Raw genomic sequence first — 16,695 nt, 5'->3', positions numbered from 1 at the left:
CCTGCAGTTGTACCACTGAACTTAAAATAAAAGTTAAAAAATAATAATAAAAATTTTTTTGTAGAGATGGGGTGTTGCTATGTTGCCCAGGCTGGTCTCTCAAATTCCTGGGCTCAAGCAATCCTCCTACCTCAGCCTCCAAAAGTGCCGGGATTACAGGCATGAGCCACCTCATCCAGCCTAGATACATTCTCGAATATGTAACTTTGGGAAGATTTATTAATTGATTAAGGACTAGGAGGTCCAGCTAAAATGCAATTGGATTTATAAGATACTTAAATCTAGATTTAAGGTATGAAATCAAGAATGGCGAAGAAATCAATGAACTGAGGTCTTAAAGAATCAATTCGTTTTATTGACTAGCTGAATACAAGGGATGATTGACACAAGATGAAAATTGAGTGTTAAGAAAGAATAACAATGGGCAAGTATGAATGATTAGGACATAAAAGGGAGCAAAAGAAGAATGTAAGAAAAAAATGTAAATAGCATATTTATCAAACCTTTTATATTGCATTTCTTGACTAACATATTTTTGTAATTTAGTCATTTAGTATTTAGGAAGTAAAATCATCAAATAAAATATGAATGTTTGATTTCTAAGAAGTTTAACTTTTTGTATAAGGAAATGATTATAAGAGAATCTAATATTAAAATAACATTTCGGGGGCTTACATATATAGTCTGACTTTCTGGAATAAATTTTCCAGATTGAAATCTACTTCATACACAGTTTTTAAGCAATCTTTCAGTCATTTTTTCATCAGAAGAAATCAAGGCAGTTTAGAAACAGTAAAACTTTATATTTGCCTAAACTCAACAACTAGGTTTTTTATATTATAAAACAGTCATATTGGATTAAGTCTGATTATTATTTTATTGAATGCGTATTCCTAACTGAATTTTAAAGGTATCTTCTCTAGTTAATAGAGCCTTTTTGTTTTTAAGTATTTATATTCCAGAAACAAGAATCAAGCAAAAGCACATTTTAATCTTTCCTGTAAATGTTATATATTTGGACACTTTATAAGACTTTCAACTTCATAGTAGGGTAATAAAAAAAAATTACCATGTTTCACCAGGCATGGTAGCTCATGCCTGTAATCCCAGCACTTTGCGACACCAAGGCGGGAGGATCATTTGAGGCCAGGAGTTTGAGACCAACCTGGCCAACTTGATGAAACCACGTCTTAAAAAAAAAAAAATACAAACCTTAGCTGGGCGTGGTGGCACAGGCCTGTAGTCCCAGCTACTTGGGAGGCTGAGGTGCAAGGATAGCTTGAGCCTGGGAGGAGGAGGTTGCAGTGAGCTGAGATCACGCTACTGTACTCCAGCCTAGGTGACAAAAGAAGACTCTGTCTCAAAAAAAAAAAAAGAAAAAATTACCATGTTTAGTGAAATTGTCATGCATTTATTTTAGACCCCATAACTCAGGGCTTTACATAAAGATATTAAAGAATAGCTATTTATAAATTTTCCGTCTGGTATAATACTGACATACTGTGTATTATTCCACTGTCATTGAGCAAGGATAGTCATTCTGTAGCCCAGGCACTGTATATACACAGTTCCTTAGAGCTTCAAGTGCAGAATAGAATTAAGGCATATTTGGAGAAAGTAATTACCATTACAGATTGTGTTGATGCTGGATTGAAAGTAAAATGTTCAGAAAACCTAAAGTAATGTAGTGCCATATAAGGACATGTCTAAACAACAAACTAGCAAAGCCATATTGATGGCATGTATTAGTATCTGAATATCCCTATCATGTGAGTAGAAATAGTCTAAACTTATAGACTCCAGGAAATTTTAAATTTAAAATAGTCCCTTTTTGAAGGCATAGTATAAAACTACTTTGGCAGCCCATAAGGCGAAGATAAGTGGAAAGGAAACATCAAACTATACCACACTGGGAGGAGATTATTATTGTTATTGAACACAAGAAAAGAAAGAGATATATCTTCTCTATGTGCCTGGAATTGTTCCACTGAATCTTTCGATTTGTTAATACATTTAAATCAAGAATTTTCATATTTTTTTCTGGAGAATTATAATAAATATTTTAATAGTTTAAATGTTTCAGGCTTTCAAATATAAATCAGATAGTTAGAAATGAAAGGAAAATGGATAAGGAAAAAGTCTTCCTCCATGGTTGTTTACTAAAACATCAGTGATAAAATTGTAATGTTATTACAGATAGTAACAGTCTTTAAGAGATAAAATTATGCTGAGATAAATTGTAGCATGTTTGCTGATAGGAATCATGCAACAGAGAGGAAGATTAAAGATGCAGGAGAATATCTAAAGGAATATCCTTAAGTAAGTAAGTGAGGATAAAAGAGAAGGAATTTGTCTTATGAACAGTGAGGGTTCATTGATACTAGAAAGAAGGAAGAGTTGTATGCACACAGATACATGTTAGATAGATTTGGTGGGAACTGAGGAAATTTCTGATAGTTTCTGTTTTCTCAATGAAAGTAAAAATGAAAGGGAAAGTGTTGGAAGTTTGAAAGAAGAGAAGGGACACAGCTGTCTGATGTGTTTCTAGGAGAATTAGAGAATGAATGGACCAAGATTGCCAGAAAGCCCTTAAACCAATTTTAGATATAAAAGATAATAGTAAATAAAAATTATCCCTGTTCACAGATGACACAATCATGTATCTAGAAAACCCTTAAGATTCCACCAAAAACGGTTAGAACTAATGAATTTAACAAAGTTGTATGATACAAAATCACACAAAAATCCAATTGTGTGTCTGTTCACTAACAATGTACAATTCAAAAAGGAAATTAAAACAATTCCATTTATAAAACACCAAAAAGAATAAAATATTTGGGGATAAACGTAACCAAGGAGGTAAAAGACTTGTGTACAGCAACTACAAAAAAAATTGCTGAAAGAAATTAAAGACAATAAATAAATGGAAAGGCATCCCACATTTATGGATTGGAAGACTTAATATTGTTAAAATGACAGTACTGCCCAAAATGATCTACAGGTTGAATGCAATTCCTATCAAAATCCTAAATTTTGTTTAACAGAAATGGGAAAATTTATTCTCACATTCATATGGAATCTCAAAGGACATGAAATAACCAAAACAAATTTTAAAAAGAGAGTCGGAGATCTCACTACCTGATTTCAAAACCTCCTACAAAGCATAAAGCTAGACATATAGATTCATGAAAATAGACCCGAGGGCCCACAAATAAACCCTTGCATATATTTTCAAGTGATTTTCACCAAAGGTGCCAAGAAGTGCCAAAGATCCTCATTCGGTAAAGAAAGGACTCTTCAACAAATAGTATTGGGAAAATTGGATATCCACACTAGCAAAAAACAAAGTTGGACCCTTACCATACACCATATACAAAAAGTAACTAAAAATTAATTTCTAAATCAAAGCCCTAAGCATAAGAGTTAAAAAATACGAAACTCTTAGAAGAAAACAAAGAGCAAAAGCTTCAAGACATTGGATTTGGCAGTGATTTCTCAGATATGACACCAAAAGCACAGACCAAACAAGTAGATCAATTGGACTTCATCAAAATTTAAAACTTCTGGCCAGGCACTGTGGCTCACACCTGTAATCCCAGCATTTCGGGAGGCCGAGGCATGTGAATCAGAAAGTTAGGAGTTTGAGACCAGCCTGGCCAACGTGGTAAAACAACACAAAAATTGGCCGGGCGTGGTGGTGGGAACCTGTAGTCCCAGCTACTCAGGAGGCTGAGGCAGGAGAATTGCTTGAACCTGGGAGGCGGAGATTGCAGTGAGCCGAGATCGTGCCACTGCACTCCAGCCTGGGCAACAGAATGGGACTCCATCTCAAAAAAAAAAACAAAATTAAACTTCTGTGCATCAAAGGACACTATCACTGTGAAAAGTCAGTCCACAGAATCGGAGAAAATATTTGCAAATCATGTATCTAATAAGAGATTAATATCCAGAATGTATAAACTCAATAAAAAGTAAACAACCCAGTCAAAAAATGGGCAAAGGACTTAAATAGACATTTCTCCAAAGAAGATATACAATTGGCCAGCAAACACAAGATGCTCAACATCGCTATTCATTAGGGAAATGGAAGTGAAAACCACAATGAGATACCACTTCATTTTCATTAGAATGGCTATTATCAAAAACAAAACCAGAAAATAACATGTTGGCAAGGATGGGAGAAGTTGTAAATTGCTGGTGAGAATGTAAAATGGTGTAGCCACTGTAGAACACAGTATGGCAGTTTCTCAAAAAAATTAAAAATAGAATTACTGTAAGATCCAGCAATTCCACTTGGACATATACCCAAAATAATTGAAAGAAGGATTTCAAAGATATTTGCACACCATGTTCATGGCAGCATTATTCATAATAGCCCAAAGACAGAAACAACCTAAATGCCCATCATCACATGAATGGACAAAATTATACACACACAATGGAAAACTATTCAACTGTAAAGAGGAAAATTTTGTTGCATGCTACAACATGGATGAATCTTGAAAAAGTTATGCTAAGTGAACTAAGCCAGACACAAAAGGACAAATACTGTATGATTCCACTTATATGAGATAACTAGAATAGGCAAATTCATAGAGACAGAAAGTAGAATGGTGATTTCCTGAGGCTGAGGGGCAGAGGAGATGGGCAGTTAGTGTTTAAGCAGTATCACTTGGGGAAGATGAAAAAGTTCTGGAGATGGAGGGTTGCACAACAGGGCAAACATTTATACCACAGAAGTATGCACTTAAAACTGGTTAAAATGGTGACTTTTATGTATATTAAACCACAATTTTAAAAATACAATTGACCCTTGAACAATGTGAGGATTAGAGGCACCAATCCCCATGCGGTTGAAAATCTATGTATAACTTTTGGCTTCCCTAAAACTCAACTACAGATAGCCTACTGTTGACCAGAAGCCTTACCAATAACATAAAGTCAATAACATATTCTATATGTTATGTTTATCATATACCATATTAAAGTAAGCTAAAGAAAATATATTCACTATTAATTAAATGGAAGTAGATCGTCATACAGGCCTTCATCTTCACTGTTTTCACATTGAGCAGGCTGAGGAAGAAAAGGGATTGGTTTTGCTGTCTCTGGAGTGGAAGAGGTGGAGGAGGTGGGACAGGAGGCAGGAAAGGCCAGGCACACTTTGTGTAACTTTACAGAAATAATCGTAATTTCTGCCTGACTTTTTTGCTTTTTTTATTTTTCTAAAAAGTGTTTTTATATATTAACCAATCGTCTGTCCACCTTTTGCTTTAGTTTCAGTGCCCATATTATAGAAGGGTCCATGTCATAAAAGAAATCAAAAGTAGTCTTGAATAATTGCAGCCCTTCTGCCAGACTCTCTAATGTCAGTGCCAGCAGTATATGTCTGGCACTGCTTCTGTGTTGTCTTCCTCATCATCTGGCACTAGTTCAGAACCAATCATCTCGATCAAGTTGTGTTAATTTCTGTGGTATGGTGTCTGTTAGCTGTTGAATTTCTCAAAGATCCATATCTTGAAACCCTTCGGCCTTCCCCCACCATACCTTTTTTTGTCATATCCACAGTCTCTCATGATTTCCTCGATTGTCTCTGTCATAAATCCTGTGAAGTCATACACATCATCTGGACACGGTTTTCTCCAGGAATGTGTTTAAGACTTGATGGCATTCACAGCTTTTTCTGTAACAACAGTGCATAATCAGTGGTATAATTCTTCCAGACTTTCATGTTATTCTATCAGGGTTCTCTTCCACAGCGTTGATAGTCATTTCCACAGAGTACAATGTATAATGAGCTGCAAAGGTCCTTATGACCCTAATACAGAGGATGAAATAAAGACATTGTGTGGGGGCACATAGACCACCTCAGTGCTTTTGGTGTTGAACTTGTGGTTCTGGGTGGCCAGGAGTATTGTCCAATATCAAAAGAACTTTAAAAGGCAGTCCCTTATTGGCAAGGTACTTCCTGACTTTGGGAACAAAGCATTGATGGAACCAATCCAGAAAAAGCATTCTCGTCCATACCTTCTTGTTGTACAACCAAAAGACTGGCTGCTGGTGTTTTTTCCCTTTGAGGCTCAGGGATTAGCAGCTTTATGGCTAAGGGCAGCAAACTGACTGCATTTGCACAGAACAGTAGAGTTTGCCTATCTCTTCCTGCCTTAAATCCTGGTGCTTGCTTTTCTTCCTTACTAATAAATGTCCTTTATGGCATTTTCTTCCGGGATAGGGCACATTTATCAGCATTAAAATCCCTTCCTGGGCTGGGTGCGGTGGCTCACACCTGTAATCCCAGCACTTTGGGAGGCCGAGGCGGGCGGATCACGAGGTCAGGAGATTGAGACCATCCTGGCTAACATGGTGAAACCCTGTCTCTACTAAAAATACAAAAAATTAGCCAGGCGTGGTGGCAGGTGCCTGTAGTCCCAGCTGCTCGGGAGGCTAAGACAGGAGAATGGCATGAACCCAGGAGGCGGAGCTTGCAGTGAGCCGAGATGGCACCACTGCACTCCAGCCTGGGCGACAGAGCAAGACTCCGTCTCAAAAAAAAAAAAAAAAAAAAAAAAAAAAACCTGTCCTTTCTCCCCACCGATTTTCTAAATGTTTTTTTTGTTGTTGTTGTTGAGATGGAGTCTGGCTCTGTCACCCAGGCTGGAGTGCAGTGCCGCAATCTCGGCTCACTGCAAGCTCCGCCTCCCGGGTTCACGCCATTCTCCGCCTCAGCCTCCTCAGTAGCTGGGACTACAGGCACCTGCTAGGTGCCCGCCACCATGTCCGGCTAATTTTTTGTATTTTTAGTAGAGACAGGGTTTCACCATGTTACCCAGGATGATCTCGATCTCCTGACCTCGTGATCCGCCCGCCTCAGCCTCTCAAAGTGCTGGGATTACAGGTGTGAGCCACCGTGCCCGGCCCCCACCGATTTTCTTAATGGTGTCTGGGAACTCATCTGCTGCCTCAAAGCTGCTTCTCCTGTTATCTTGACATTTTTAAAACCAAACCTCTCTGAAACTCAAACCATCCTTTGCTGGCACTAAATTCTTCAGCTTAAGATCCTTCACTTTACTTTAAGTTGTCTTAAAATGACTTTACTCTCTCTGAAAAGAGACTATCTGGTATACTACCAACTAGTGTAATAACTGGGACGGTGCCTGGCACATAGTAGATATTCAATAAAATATTTGTTAAATAATTTACAGGCACCTTTCGTATTTGAAAAAAAAAATGTTTAAGTTTCTATCTGGAAAATGTATGTGATGAGGGGGACCCCGAAGGACAATTCCTTAATATAATTGATAAATACAAATATATAGTTCTCAAGTGAATGCAAACGGATTTATCTTGGTTACATGTTAAAAATTGTGCAGGCCAGGATGGGCGCAGTGGCTCATGCCTGTAATCTCAGCACTTTGGGAGGCCAAGGCAGGTGGATCACCTGAGGTCAGGAGTTCAAGACCAGTCTGACTAACATGGTGAAACCCAGTCCGTCTCAAAAAAAAAAAAGTGCAGGCCAGGCATAGTGGCTTTTGCCTGTAATTTTAGGACTTTGGGAGGCCAAGGCAGGAGGATTGCTTGAGGCCAGGAGTTCAAGACCATCCTAGGCAACATAGCAAGACCCTGTCTCTACAATAAAATAAAAATGTAAAGAGCTGTGCGTGGTGGTGTGCACTTGTAGTCCCAGCTACTTGGGAGGCTGAGGTGGACGGATCACTTAAGCCCAGGAGGTCAAGGCTGCAGTGAGCTACGATCATGGCACTGTACCCCAGCCTGGGCAACAGAGTACCCTGAGATGAGAAATAAAACAAATCTTGTAGCTCTTGATCTTCCTATTCCCTACCTATTTCCGGTCCATTTACCAGGTAAGGAAGTATACTCCTAAAGTTTCCACTTACTCAGATGTAGAAATGAATTTTTTTTTCTCTAAAAGATACGGAAACTGCTCTCTTAAAAAAGAAAAAATAAAAAACAATTAAAAAAACGTTGTGCAGAAACTTGAGAGAATAAAGAGCAGAGTTATATGTGAAATCCAGGTTGCTTAGATAGGAGATTAGCTACATATATTTTTTATTAATGGGAAAAATACTCAGAAAAAATTCATATGGAATGTGAACCTGTGCTTTGTATAAGTAATTAGATACTAGAATGGAAGAGCAAATTTTAGTGCTTTGGTTGTGTACCTCACCTTACTATTCTGTAATAGATGTATTGTGACTTTAGCATAGTCACTTTAATGATGAGAACATGGGGCAAAAAAGATTGTCCAGGCTTGAATGGTGGCACCACTAAAGTGGTGGCAATTTTCTGATATCTTTTAGAGAAAAGGAATTTCATTTCTACATCTGAGTAAGTGGAAACTAGGAGTTTCTTCCTTACCTGGTAAATGGACCAGAAACAGGGAATAGGAAGATCAAGAGCTACAGGATTTGTTTTATTTCTCATCTCAGGGTACCAAATTAACTCATCATCCCAAGGATTCATATTTTAGAATTACTTAAGGATTTGTATTTTAGAATTACTGTATCAAATGATATCCAACTCTAAGAGAACTTCTAGTATGAAGATCAATGTTGAAAGTAAAATATTTGGATTATTAATAACAAATTATTTAAGGGAGAATTTGTTTAGAGCTTTTTTTCTTAATTATATTTAGAATTAAAATGTCTTAATTAGATATTTAATAAAAGTAACATTTAGAATTAAAGTATTTTTCTTTAAAAGTGTATTTGCATTTTGCTAGCTTAAGTTTATTGAAACTGAGCTCTTGTATGTCATTTCATGTTTTTCCCTTGATGTGAAGTCTTACCTATTTGATGAAGATGTCTTTTGAAAGATGTACTGCAAGGAACAAAATGTTTGTAAATTCTGCTTTTACCAAGGTAAAGATCAAATTTTATAAATTTACTTGTTTGTTTATACAAGGAAAAATAAATTCATATATTGAATATATTCAAAAGTTTAAGCATTTAATTGTATTGCCCTGTTAAGTTGGCATAGCAAATAAATGCTTTTCTTTTCCTCATTTTATTCTTTCTGTTTCTAAACCTATAGCACTGTGCTGGGCACAGAGTGGACTTCAGTTAATTTTTTGATGTAGAAATGTTTTATTATTCTACTTAAAATCTCCTTAAAAATAATTATGCATGTTACATCAATGTTATAATGTTTAAACATAGATTTTTTTACATGCATTCTTTTTTTTCTGAAAGAAAATATTTTTTATATTCTTTAGGCGCGAATGTGTGTTTAAAAAAAACAAAACCTTGGAGTAAAGTAGCAGCACATAATGGTTTGTGGATTTTGAAAAGGTGCAGGCCATATTGTGCTGCCTCAAAAATACAAGGATCTGATCTTCTGAAGAAAATATATTTCTTTTTATTCATAGCTCTTAACGATAGCAATGTCAGCAGTGCCTTAGCAGCACGTAAATATTGGCGTTAAGATTCTAAAATTATCTCCAGTATTAACTGTGCTGCTGAAGTAAGGTTGACCATACTCTACAGTTGTATTTTAATGTGTATTAATGTTACTAATGTGTTTTCAGTTTTATTGATAGTGTCTTTTCAGTATTATTGATAATCTTATTTTTAGTATGATTCTGTAAGAATGAATTAATACTAATTTTTCAGATGTATTGTCTCTTCAAATAGTATAATTGCAATTTAATAATTGTATTGAATGCCATCAAGAGTTTTTTTAAAAAGCTTATGCAGCATTAGAGGAATTTATTTTAATGCACATTTATATTCAACATAGACATTAATTCAGATTTTTACTTGGGATAAAACAAATTCTAGTTTTCCCTTTGTTTTGAAATTACTTTTAAAATACATCTTTATAGGTAAATATAAAATATATTAAGCATTTTGGACAGAGCTTAGAAGATAATATTTAGTACTGTTTCTGAATATTTCTTTATATCTGAAGGGGAAAAGGCATCAAAATATGTGAATTAAATACCTAAAATTCTGGTTCTCAAAACGTCATACTTAACCATAACTTTAAAGGTAGGAAAACTCTTAAAAGTGACCAACCCACTCATTGGATAGCTAAGGAAACACAAAACTCAAATAATTTGCTACACATGACAGATTGGGGTCTTAGTCTTATTTCTTCTAACTTTATAACAGTATACTATTTTTTTCATGTTTTTATTAAAATGTCTTCTTAAATCCTTAGCCAAAGATTTTTGTTTGATAAGTCAAAAATAAGGTCTTGTTTACTTTGTTTACTTTTTTATATTCAAGATTTAACTCAGAGTAAGACCAAATTATGATTGTAGTTAATTTTATTGATATAAATATGTCAACATAATTTTTTTAACTTTTTTGTATTCTTAAAAATTTTTATTAAATATAAAAGTAGACAGCCAGGCTCAGTGGCTCATGCCCGTAATCCCAGCACTTTGGGAGGCCAAGGCGGGTGGATCACTAGGTCAGGAGATCAAGACCATCCTGGCTAACACGGTGAAACCCCATCTCTATTAAAAATACAAAAAAATTAGCTGGGCGTGGTGGCGGGCGCCTGTAGTCCCAGCTACTCGGGAGGCTGAGGCAGGAGAATGGCGTGAATCTGGGAGGCGGAGCTTGCAGTGAGCCAAGATCGCGTCACTGCACTCCAGCCTGGGTGACAGAGGGGGACTCTGTCTCAACAACAAAAAAAAAAAAATAAGAAAAGTAGAGCTTGGCACAGTGGCTTAAGCCTGTAATCCCAGCACTTTGGGAGGCCAAGGAGGGTGGATGATGTGAGGTCAGGAGTTCGAGACCAACCTGACCGACATGGTGAAACCCCGTCTCTACTAAAAATACAAAAAATTAGCCAGGCGTGGTGGCACATGCCTGTAGTCCCAGCTACTCGGGTGACTAAAGCAGGAGAATTGCTTGAACCCGAGAGGTGGAGGTCGTAATGAGCCAAGATCACGCCATTTCAATCCAGCCTGGACAACAAGAGTGAAACTCCGTCTCAAAAAAATAAATAAAAATTTAAAAATTAAAACTAATAAATAAATAAAAATAAGAGACAGGGTCTCACTATGCTGCCCAGGCTGGTTTGAAACTCCTGGGCTCAAGCAGTCTTGCCTTAGCCTCCCACTGTGCTGGGATTATAGGCATGAGCCACCACCCCTGGCCTAATTTAATTAAAATCTGAACAAAAGGCCGGGCATGGTGGCTCATGCCTGTAATCTCAGGCCAAGGCAGGTGGATCATGTGAGGTCAGGAGTTCGAGACCAGCCTGGGCAATGTGGTGAAACCCTGGCTCTACTAAAAATAAAAAATTAGCCGGGTGTGGTGGCGGGCATCTGTAATCCCAGCTACTGAGGCAGGAGAATCACTTGTACCCGGGAGAATCACTTGAATTCCAGCCTGGGCAGCAGAGCGAGACTCCATCTTAACAGCAACAACAACAAAAATCTGAACAAAAATGCTCTATTTATGTTCTTTTCCTTGTCTGTAATGTTTTAAAGTCATTAAACTTAAAAATGATGTTCAGGAGAAAATGAGTGTATTTTGCGTAGTGTATCATAACTCTGGTGTTATTTTGTACAAGGAGTGTCTTAGAGTTTTCAGTTGTAACCATGCAGAAAATCTACAAAATAAAAGCAGTTGTTAATTAGTCCTTTACAATCAAAATTGTCTATTTTGGAAATTTATGAAGTACTTCAGATGTAATTTAAGAAATTGTATTTGAGCCAAGCGCGGTGGCTCACACCTGTTATCCCAGCACTTTAGGAGCCTGAGGCAGGCGGATCACAAGGTCGAGAGTTCAAGACCAGCCTGACCAACATGGTGAAACCCCATCTCAACTAAAAATACAAAAATTAGCTGGGCATGGTGGCGTGCGCCCATAATCCCAGCTACTCAGGAAGCTGAGTCAGGAGAATTACTTGAATCTAGGAGGCAGAGGTTGCAGTGAGCCGAGATCATACCACTGCACTCCAGCCTGGAAAGGAGGGGAAAGGGAAAGGGGATTGTATTCCAGGCTGGGCACGGTGGCTCACGCCTGTAATCCCAGCACTTTGGGAGGCCAAGGTGGGTGGATCCTCTGAGGTCAGGAGTTCAAGACCAGCTTGGTGAACATGGCAAAACCCCGTCTCTACTAAAAATGCAAAAATTAGCCAGGCATGGTGGTGGGGGCCTGTAATCCCAGCTACATGGGAGGCTGAGGCAGCAGAATCGCCTTAACCCAGGAGGCAGAGGTTGTAGTGAGCCGAGATCATGCCACTGCACTCCAGCCTGGGCGACAGAGTGAGACTCTGTCTCAACAACAAAAGAAAAGAAATTGTATTCAAAAGCTTAAGGACCTTTTTGTTTAAATTCTAATTTGAAGATAAAATATTATATAAAAGTTCTCATTTTTTATCCAGCAACATTTTGTTCCCAGTATACCATACATAGTGGATAGAACTAAATGCCAGCGTTTACATGGAAACACTGTCTTGGTGCTTTTAAAAATCGTTTATCAAGCTCTTAACTTGCTTTATTTCCTTTCAACCATTGCATGAAAGACTTCACCAAATATATAATTTTTGATTCCACTAAAAATATTCCAGGACCTAACACAAATGCTTAGAATATTTATTGAATGAATTACAAAGTTTACCCAATACTGTCTAATATTTTTTAGAACAACCTAGGAGTTAGGTGTTTTTTGTTTCTTTTTCTTTGTATTCCTAAATGTATCTGAAGTCAGGTTTTCGAAAATTACATTCAATCTGTCTTCTAAATGACAAGAAAAAATTTGCATTTTACATTTACCAGATGATTCTTTATATCTTTAAGTGCTCTTAAGTGTGATGAAGGATCATTTGGAGCTTTTATAGCTAAATGAAGACTTCTTGTTTTTAATCCTGACAATGGATTAAAGGAAAATTGAAATATTTGAGAAGTAAGAAAATATAGGAAAAATGCTGCATTAAAACTTATAGTATGTACATTACAGTCTCTTCTTAGAGAAGAGGGGGTGGCCTGTTGATATCTAATGAAAAATAACATTTAGGAAACTCTCAACAGTACTGGATGTTTTATTTGTAGAGTTACAATTTTGAAACACATAAGGAGCCAGCAGTAAAATGAAAGTTTATACCTTTCAGTGTTAATCTTATTTTGGCTTTTTGTTTTGCAAAACAAACTGCATATAGTTATATAGGGGTATATATTAAGTTTTCATTTCTTCTTGTTTGGAAAAAAATACTAATCTTTTTCATTTAGGTTTCTTTTTTAATTGATGCCAAAGACTTCCAATATTGAACATCTTAAGTCTGTTACTTGGATTATGGATTGAGTTTGGAGCTTACTCAGAGGACTACAGGAGAGTATCCAGGAGGTAGCAAGAAATGTATTTCAGTCATTCTATTTGCATCTTATGTTCAAGTACAAATCTCTTAAGATCACACAGATTAATATGTGATAGTAGATTTGAAAACTTAGCCTAGCTGTAGACTAAATTCCATTTTAACATTAAAGATTTTCTTCAGTCAGTTATGTATCTTTTTGGTTAAGTCAGAGTTATAGGTGTTTTTAAGCCACTAAGTGTCATTACTGTTACCTGCATCAGTTAGCCCTACTTGGATTAGCAAGATTATACTTTCATAAACTATTGTTTCTCTAAATTAATATATTTATATATTTAGAAGTTGACATTCTAAATCAAATTGTGTTTTTTTCCTTTTGCAGGTGGATAATTACTGTACCTTTCTCATGGAAAAAGTTTTAATTTAAAGTGTTATTTCTCATTGAATACTATCAAAAAGGAAAAAAAAAATGACCTAAACTTTTGAGATAGATTTGGCTCTAGTAAGTATTTAGATATATCACTTGCATATCTGGGAGAAGAAATGAGAGACTATCATCGTTACATTCCCATCTACTAAAAAATTTTATTTTATACATGTCAAGGGATTACTTATAACTTCTATTTTATTACTAATAGCTTGAACCCTTTTAATGAAGACTTAACTCCTCCACCAGAAATTTAAGTTTATGTTCTTACTTTGTTTACTTATAAAATACATCTCAGGTATTTCGGATGTCTTTTTTTTTTCTCAGCCTATATGCAATGAAAAATATATTGGCAAAATAAATGTTTAAACCTTTTACGTTAAAATTACTGTGAAAGATGACAAGTTAGCTGCTGTTTTTGTCTACGTTATACTGAAATTAAATGTTTATAATTTATATTTTGGGTTTATTTATAAATCATGGAATTTATGCAAAAACATGAGTAGTACAGATTCCCTCTAATTCTGTAGGACTTTGAATAATGTGATATTTTTCTTATAATTGGACCCTTGTGTTTTGAAGAAATGCCAACTGTTTGAAGAATCTCCTTGTTATTTGTATTACTTGCTATAGGGTTAGATGTTGAGAAATTCTGCTGACAAAAAATTTTAAGCCAGTTTTACACTAAATATTCCTCAGTCTGATTAATTTGTTATTGGATGTATTCTGTGTCTTTTGTAATTTGTAACTTTTATCTACTTAGCACGAATGATTCTATTAAAGAAAATCTTTAGGAAGTAGTAGAAACTTTAAATCGCCCCAGAGTTTGCCTGTTTCCACATTTTATTATCTTATAATATTTGGGAGTGCTTACACTTATGGAGCTAACATTTTTAGAGATACAGGTTCTCATAGTACCACTAAAACTTTCTGCCTCTTTGGACTGAATACCTGTGATTATAACTATACGGTAGTTTAAGTTTCCTTATGATTAGTCAAAAATACCATTTTAGTATGAAGCAATGAAGTCTATTATTTGTTGTCCCATAATTGAGAAAGCTTAAATACACCTTTTATTAAGAGTTTGTCAATTCTAGCTTAGTCTACACAGATTTTTATATCAATTTGTTTATATTTTTATTAATGTCATTTCTGGAAGTGTGAAAATGTTAATGTTCAACAAGCAACATTAAAAATAGGTTTGAAACATTTATATATAAGGAGGTACACATTTATTTACTGTTTAGGTACTGAAGATTATCACTGAATAAAAAATATATATCCCAGCCCCCATGGAGCTTATTAGTCTTGGGGGTAGAGGAGTGAGTGATGGAATGAATGGACAAAAAAAGACTGGTAGGTACTATATTTGGTATGTCAGAGAGTGACAAGTTCTGTGGAGAAAATAAAGCAGAGAAAGAGAATGATTGTGATAAAGGTGTTTGTAAGGCAGAAGAGAGATATTTTTAAATAGTATGATCAGGAAATACCCTACAGAGATGACATTTGAACAAAGACCTAGAAACAATAAGGGAGCAAACCATGTAGGTACCTGGAAGAAGACCCTTCTGAGCAGATGAAATAGCAAATACAAAGACCCTGAGGCTGAAGCATTTTTTGTGTGTACATGGAACAGCAAAGGGGCACATGTAGCTGTGATCAAATGTAAACAGGAAGAATAGTAGCTAATAGGATCAGAGAGTTGATAGGGGCCATATCTTGTAGCTGTTTAAGCTACAAGATATCTGAGCTACAGATTCAGTTTTTCATACTTTGTTTTGAGTGAGTCTCGCTCTGTTGCCCATGCTAGAGCGCAATGGCACGATTCTCGGCTCACTGCAACCTCCGCCTCCCGGGTCCAAGCAATTCTGCTTCAGCCTCCTGAGTAGCTAGGATTGCAGGCACCCACCACCATGTCCGGCTAATTTTTTTTGTATTTTTAGTAGAGACGGGGTTTCACCATATTGGCCAGGCTGGTCTCTAGAACTCCTGACCTTGTGATTCGCCCACCTCGGCCTCCCAAAGTGCTGGAATTACATGTGTGAGCCACCACGCCCAGCCCAGTTTTTGATACTTGTTTAAGACAATTTTGACATGTGTATGTGCCTTAGCCTATTTGACGTTGACAGATAGGACAGAATATTTTTATGAATCTGATTTGAGATTAGACCCCCCATCAGACCACTTAGAATACAAACAGAATGTTTAAATGGGTGGTTAATAGGTATATGTGTGATGATCAGGACTTTGCAAATTTTGCATTGCTGGCTTTGAAAGTGTTTTCTGCGTGATCAATTTAGGTGGATCCAAAACTAATGACTCCAAGAAACACACTGAATTTGCTCATGGTTGTCATATACCCAAATGAACCACAGTGTCTTTGATTCCTTCATCCTTGAAATTTCTACTATAATTAAGTACTTCGTTGTTTTTCACTTGTTTCTGTTTAGCAGCATTTTAACTAGTTCTTTGCCTCTAGCTGTTTTTTGTTGTTGTTGTTGCTGTTGTTGAGAGAGAGTCTCACTCGGTTGCTCAAGCTGGAGTGCAGTGGCACCATCTCAGCTCACCGCAACCTCCGCCTCCCGGGTTCACGCGATTCTCCTGCCTCAGTCTCCTGCGTAGCTGGGATTACAGGCATCTGCCACCACGCCCAGCTAATTTTTGTATTTTTAGTAGAGACAGGGTTTCACTATGTTAGTTAGCCAGGCTGGTTTCAAACTCCTGACCTCGTGATCCACCCACCCGGCTCCCAAACTGTTGGGATTACAGGCGTGAGCCACCGCACCCAGTCACCTCTAGCTGTTTTAAACTAACAATTTCATCTTCTATATAGTATACACTACTTTTTTAATCTTCCTAAAATTTTTTTTCCTATAGTATAAAATTTAAATTTCTTATTTTGATATCTTGCGTTCTTATCCCAACATTTTCTATGTTGTTTAATTTTTCTTCAAATGAACTAGTCCTAATCCATTTT

General features: G+C 36.5%; 1 long non-coding RNA gene across 1 annotated transcript in view; it reads left to right on the top strand.

The window, feature by feature from the left end:
- The window catches only part of LOC134732658 (uncharacterized), a 38,748-nt gene extending 23,739 nt beyond the window's left edge, over positions 1-15,009 (top strand). The window contains exons 4-6 of the long non-coding RNA XR_010116055.1: positions 8,801-8,879; positions 13,209-13,323; positions 13,674-15,009. This is a non-coding gene — a long non-coding RNA (uncharacterized lncRNA). The remainder of the gene's footprint in view (positions 1-8,800; positions 8,880-13,208; positions 13,324-13,673) is intronic.
- The last annotated feature ends 1,686 nt before the right edge of the window (positions 15,010-16,695 follow it).

This window comes from Symphalangus syndactylus, chromosome 15 (assembly GCF_028878055.3).
Source record: "Symphalangus syndactylus isolate Jambi chromosome 15, NHGRI_mSymSyn1-v2.1_pri, whole genome shotgun sequence".
NCBI classification, from domain to species: domain Eukaryota; kingdom Metazoa; phylum Chordata; class Mammalia; order Primates; family Hylobatidae; genus Symphalangus; species Symphalangus syndactylus.
The sequence above is the reverse complement of the archived record's forward strand: the minus strand, read 5'-3'. Positions and strand labels throughout refer to the sequence as shown.